This window comes from Coregonus lavaretus, assembly GCF_964263955.1.
Source record: "Coregonus lavaretus genome assembly, chromosome: 6".
Lineage (NCBI taxonomy): Eukaryota > Metazoa > Chordata > Actinopteri > Salmoniformes > Salmonidae > Coregonus > Coregonus lavaretus.
This window is the reverse complement of record NC_139993.1, coordinates 43,251,102-43,258,117: the sequence shown is the minus strand read 5'-3', so window position 1 is coordinate 43,258,117 and position 7,016 is coordinate 43,251,102.

Below are 7,016 nucleotides of genomic sequence, written 5' to 3'. Positions count from 1 at the left end.
TTGGTGGCTGATTAAATACTTTTTTTCCCCACTGCATGTGGTTCTCTGAGTGGATTTGAAAGCCACCACAAGGCTTTAAACCCCAAGGACATTTACATTACATTTTAGTCATTTAGCAGACGCTCTTATCCAGAGCGACTTACAGTTAGTGAATACATATATTTTTTATACTGGCCCCCCGTGGGAATCGAACCCACAACCCTGGCGTTGCAAACGCCATGCTCTATCAACTGAGCTACATCCCTGCCGGCCATTCCCTCCCCTACCCTGGACGACGCTGGGCCAATTGTGCGCCGCCCATGAGTCTCCCGGTCACGGCCGGCTGCGACAGAGCCTGGATTCGAACCAGGATCTAGTGGCACAGTTAGCACTGCGATGCAGTGCCTTAGACCACTGCGCCACTCAGGAGATAACCTTCAACAAGCTGAGTCAAGGCAAGACCATATGGTAATAGCATCGGTAGATCGTTTTCTTGTATGTAATGGGTATTGTTGATTAGACAACAATCAACATACAATGAGAGAGGAATTTCACCTTTACAACTCAACTGTACTATAGGAGACTAGACTCTTCTCTGAATGCAACATGGATTTATTTTGATATGAGGAATGGTGCTGCCACTTAAATGGCCATTCATGGATGGATTTAACAAGCAAGCCTTGAGATCTGCCTCAGTCCATACATCTTACAGTACATTAATGAGAATGACATGAATGCAGTCTGCCTCTCTCTTCCCCAATCCATACTTTCATTCATTCTCTCCCCTCTTCCCCTCTCTCACTTTTCTGAGAGGACAACTGTATGGGGCAAAGATAGGTGAACGTGCTATTGTACTTTGACAAGCCCACAGTGAATTTCTGAATGCTAAATGTGACAAATCCTAAACTCTTATTCTGCCTGAATATGTCTCTACTAGGCAACAAACAGCATAATCTGACAGCTCAATGAGGGCAACCTCATATTTGCAGCTCAGAATCATAATTTAGCATTAAGATATCAAAACTGAAAAGCACTGAAAAATGTAAACAACGTTGAATTAGGATACAACTTTTTGATGTAATTTTTTTTTTAAACAACTGTTTTAGACAATGACATCTGTGGGTGAAAGGATAAGCTGTATACTGTCTCAATTCAATTTAATTTGATATTCTATTATTCATGTCATGTTACAGAAGAGTCATCTGCTAAAATAATGTGTCATATAGTATTGAAGAGGGGAATATAGTTAGTTATAGTTTTTGCTTTGACAACGGTATAATAAACAGTCACTAGGTGTATGGAGGAGGGGGCCCAAGGAGCCAAGACCATTGTCGGGGGCCTTTGTTCAAATCCCCTGATGGGAGTCTTGAGGGAAGGTGAATGGGGATGTTACTGTGGTCTCTGGTTACTGCCAATGGTTTCTAAGTGACAGGGTCTTGGCACCGGCACACTGGCTGTTTCTTAATGTTGAGATCCACCTGATAACAATGTCCCTCCCCTTCCTCTTTATCCACAAGCCTGCACTGTATAATATGCATTCATTTGAGGAAAATCGATAGTAGCTAACAGCCTGAGACTGAGTTCACTGACAGCACTTGTACTACAGTGAAAGAGGACACACAAGCAAACTCACCAGAGCATGGTAATCACCATTAAGAGCTTACAGGAGAAAATAGATGAGCAAGAAGAGAAAAGGCCAGGTTTTGTGTTATTTCATTTTTGTAGGATAAAAGTTACAATAGGCTGGCTGTTTCAGCAGTGGCCTGTGTGGCAGGGCAGAGACAACAGAGCTAGCCAATACTGAGGGAGACAGACATCTAGGCTTAAGTTACAACGAGAAAACCTCTCCTTTTGTCAGTTCATTCTAAACAGTTGTTCATTGTCAAAGTTTCTCTGTTCTGTTCGACCTTCTCCTAAACTGTACTCCAACAGTCTTTATTGGCAATTTTGTCCAAAGCAAAAGAGCCTAGTAAACATAAAATAATCAAAAGAACTCACCAAGTCGACATCAATAAGGCTCTATAACTCTCTACCACATGACAATATAGTTCATCCTCTCATTCGGCTACAGCTATTCCTAATTACAAGTATACGCTTCACTTTACAAACAACTGATAATATGCAAATTGTCTCAGTAGGTGGCACTAATAAGCTTAGCCTACTGTTGAAGGTAGTGTGTAGAACTGTTTGAAAAATGTTATATCCCTATAGTTACGCAATGAGAAGCTTGAGTTGACAGAGGCAGACACGATTGATCAATGATAAGAAGTTAATTATAGAACGTTTCCTATTGTCTGAGCACAGGTATTAGTCAGGGGACGGTACAGCACCTGCCGTGACTACCAACTTTTAATGGATTTAACTGAGATCTAGACAAGATCTCAGAAAACTGTGTATGTGCACCTTATAGAGAACGTCTAGCTGATCTGAACCGTTGTTCTATTGACAGTACCTCTGCTCGGTAGGGAAGGAGAAGATTGGGAAAGTTTAACTTCATAAACAACAGCGGCATTTACATTCATTCAGGCCAGCTCACTGATAACAGTGTGATGTGTTGGTGTTTGAAATTGATAGGAAATGCAAATGAAATGAAAACACAGCATCTTTCTAAACAGTCAAACATTCACAGTTTACATCAAAATAGATGGGCAGTGGGTGTCGAACTCAAAGAGATCTTTTTAAGTCCAGTGTGCATTACAAAACACAGCCTTTAGTCTAAACCAACCAAATGTTGGCTGTGGTGAAAAGGAAACACAAGAGATAAAAGTATACTGATTAGGTTTGCCAATGAACTGCAGACCTGGCATTAGATAAACTTATTATAGAGGTGTCAGCACTACACCAAGTATTTGACTCATTTCTAGTGTGTGGCCGCTTAGTCTGTACTCATTTGCATTGTAAAGAAGCATCCTGCTTTGACAAGAGACTGCTGATGCAGGGACGCTTGTTGGAGCAGGTGATGAAAGTTCCAGATTGGAGTTTCAACACTTGTTAAAAGTTGCACTGGAAAAAGCATACATTCTCCTGTGCTCTCCTGAGCTTCCCCACTGCAGTAGACCATTCCAAGTATTTTTGTCCCAATAATTACCTCAGATAGCAGACTAAGCCGGGTGACTTCATGTTGGAGTGGGTCAGTGCCTTCCAGATATCTTTTCAGCCTGGGCGGGCGGGCGGGCGGGGAGAGGGAGAGGGAGAGGGAGAGGGAGAGGGAGGGAGAGGGAGAGAGCTGCAGATCATCCTGCTAAGTCGTGTGAATGTATAGAATGACTCTATGCTGTATCAGTTGATGGTATTTGAGTCTGAGTCCTGTCACAAGCATCATACCTATAGCTAGCATGTAGACTGACACACTGCTGGCAGCATGTAGTGTACTGGAACTGTATCACCCTGTGGTGCTCTCCAATTAGGCTGATGATATCCTACGATATGATGGCCTACATGAATGCCTCAGAGTGTTTCACAACGAGATAACACATTCATATCCCTTTTAATATTTGCACAGAAGCTAAAATATGTGTCTCAAGATAAGGTGTTAGCAAGGAGGACTACTGCTACACACACCTTTTCTATTCATATACTGTCCATACTGTCTATACACACCATTATAAACACTAAGTACACAGGAGGTTGGTGGCACCTTATTTGGGGAGCACGGGCTCGTGGTAATGGTTGGAGCGGAATCAGGGGAATGGTATCAGATACATCAAACACATGGCTTCTATGTGTTTGATGCCATTCCATTTTCTCCGTTCCAGCCATTATTATGAGCCATCCTCCCCTCAGCAGCCTCCTGTGACTGAGTATACCAAACATTAGGTGTAACCCCCCCCCCTTGCCCTCAGAACAGCCTCAATTCGTCGGGCCATGGACTCTACAAGGTGTCGAAAGCGTTCCACAGGGATGTCCTTTGGGTGGTGGACCATTCTTGATACACACGGGGAGCTGTTGAATGTGAAAAACTCAGCAGCTTTGCAATTCTTGACACAAAATGGTGTGCCTCGCACCTACTACCATACCCTGTTCAAAGGCACTTAAATCCTTTTTCCTGCACATTCAGCCTCTGAATGGCACACACAAAATCCATGTCTCAATTGTCTCAAGGCTTAGAAATCCTTCTTTAACCTGTCTCCTCCCATTCATCTACATTGATTGAAGTGGATTTAACAAGTGACATTACATTTACATTTTAGTCATTTAGCAGACACTCTTATCCAGAGCGACTTACAGTTAATGAGTGCATACATTTTTTTTCCAATAAGGGATCATAGCTTTCACCTGGATTCACCTAGTCAGTCTATCTCATGGAAAGATCAGGCATTCTTAACGTTTTGTATACTCAGTGTAAATATTTATATTTCGGACTCTAACATTGCTCGTTCTGATATTTCTTAGTTTCTAAATACTGCAGAGGTGAAGCTGGTTGAGAGAATGCCAAGAGTGTGCAAAGCTGTCATCAAGGCAAAGGGTGGCTATTTGAAGAATCTCAAATATAAAATATATTATTGTTTAACACTTTTTTGGTTACTACATGATTCCATATGTGTTATTTCATAGTTTTGATGTCTTCACTATTATTCGACAATGTAGAAAATAGTAAAAATAAAGAAAAACCCGTGAATGAGTAGGTGTTCTGAAACTTTTGACCAGTGGTGTATATTTTAATAATATAGTCTTTGAGAACTAAAAACAACCAAAATAAAAACTAGAATACAATGAATGCATGGGGCTCTTCAATATCTTGAAAAGCAATGAATTCAAACAGTCCCATCTGCATCCTCGGGGTACTATTCGCAGCAGCAAATGACAAATATTATTTTTCATCAGATGATGGCCCTCTCTCCCACCGTCCCTCTCCTGGCCGTTCACTCAGGACCCCTGGGGTATAGCATGTTTCTATTTGAGGCAGTGGACCTACTTTTCCTAGTATCAGGGGCCCTGTCTTAGATGCACATTTAAAACGAAAGAGAGATTTTTTCAGCAGAAATTTAAAGCAGGAAATTAGAAAGTCTACTAGGCCCTATGAGAACAAAGGTCATGGTCACATTTTGGCACCCAGATACATTCACTGTTGATATCCATTTTGGCATTTATTTTACATAGGGAACCTTTGAGCTCTACTGTGGTTCTATTTAAACATGAATGTGAAGCACTAGAAGAATGCACACACGCACACAAACACGCACACACACACACACACACACACGCACACACACGCGCACACACACACATAAAATACGAGTTTCTTTGTAGTGCAGCTTTTCATGTCACCTCTTAGTCGCCTTTCTCTCAGTCTTCAGCTCACAACCCTCTCTTTCACGCACCAACAGGCCGCCTGCCATTCTCTGCAGCATCAAACCAATATAAAAAAACTGCAGAATTAATTACTTCCCTGAGACTTGGCTTGATAATGAGTCTCTGAGGGAATTGGGGGATTAAAAGTGAAACGGTATCATGTATTCGATGCAACTGACAGCAATTTTCCTCAGTCATGCTCCTTCAACACCTTCTTCTCCTTCACATGAAAAGCCAAGGATGAAACTGAGAAAGCATCCTCTGTGAATTGTCTTTAAATCATTCTCATTAGAATCATGCCATTGGAACTCTGATATAGGCCTATTGATTTAAACGTGACAAAATCAATTGACATAAAATATCACCCACATGTGTGGTTCTTAAAGTGCAGTCAAAAACTAGATGTTTCCTGTTCAGGGCCGTAACTACATATGAGGACACCGAGGTCCGGACGTTGTTAATTTTTTAAAATATATATATTTTGTACACAAAGAAAATCAATTACGGGTCAACATCTAAATACTGCTCCCAGCGTTGATCAAAGCTCAGAACGATTATATTCTTGATCTGACTGAGTTCTAATCGCGCCTGGCTCTAGTCTAATGACTGGAATCATGAACAGTGGTTTGTTTGTTCATTATGCTCCCCCAGATTTGCCTTTTTAGCAGCACTTTCACCACTCTCTAAAATGGCTAACTCCGCCCTCTTGTTGCACAGGCCGAGGGCCTGAGATGTGAAACTAAGTACCCCAGCTCGGAGTCGGCTCAAGTAGGCAACTAAAGACGCTGCTGACAGTGTGTTTGCGAGATGCCGGACAAAAGGCAATTTTAAAACCATCCCGCGACTCCTGACTTGTCTACAGACATCCCCCAAACAAACAAAAACCAACTCTCTGAGAATGCGTGCACAACTGGTAAATAGTCACTTATAGATGTCAGTCAGTCAGGTGGCTAGCTGCCGGCAGAGACTTCTATCGTAGTAACGTTGAAGGGCTCTAGCTAGTATTACTTAGCCAGCTGGAAGGATGAAGTAAGAAGCCCACGTTATAAGGAGCCTACCTTGGCAGGAGCAAAAAATAGGCTACTAAGTTCTCATAATAACTTTGCTTTACAGAGAGTAGGCTACTGAGCCAGACAGCAATGTGGTGAGGCTGAGGCAGGCTGCAATGCATGCAGCAAGAAGCAGAGGAGACAGAGAGGAAGCAAGCAGAGAGAGAGGTTAGTACAGTGGTTCCCACACTTGGGGTCGGGGCCCCATGTGGGGTCCCCTGAGAAAATATGTACTAATCTTATCAAACAAGTTAGGAACCCCCCCCCCCCCCCAAAAAAAATATATTTTTCAATATGAACATCTATACATGCCCTATCTTCCCTACAGGCCTACATAAAAATGTAATCAAAAAGCAAACAATACAGTTGTCATTCGTTTTGGTTTATATAGGTGGTTGTTCGTCTTATCTCGATCACCCACTGGAGTTTATAGTTGACCTATTACCCACTTTTTTCCCCCCACTACATCACTAATATTAATACACAATCATACATAATAGTCTAATAACTCATGTGAATGTGATAAATTAATGTTTATTTGTAATCTTTTATATAATCTTTTTTTTTAAATATTGTTTACAATATTTTTTTCACACCAAATACAAACATAAACGGACAACAATTTACAGACGCACACAAACAACGACTACATCTCATCTGCCCAGACCCGCATGTTCACAACCCCATCCCTAGTGC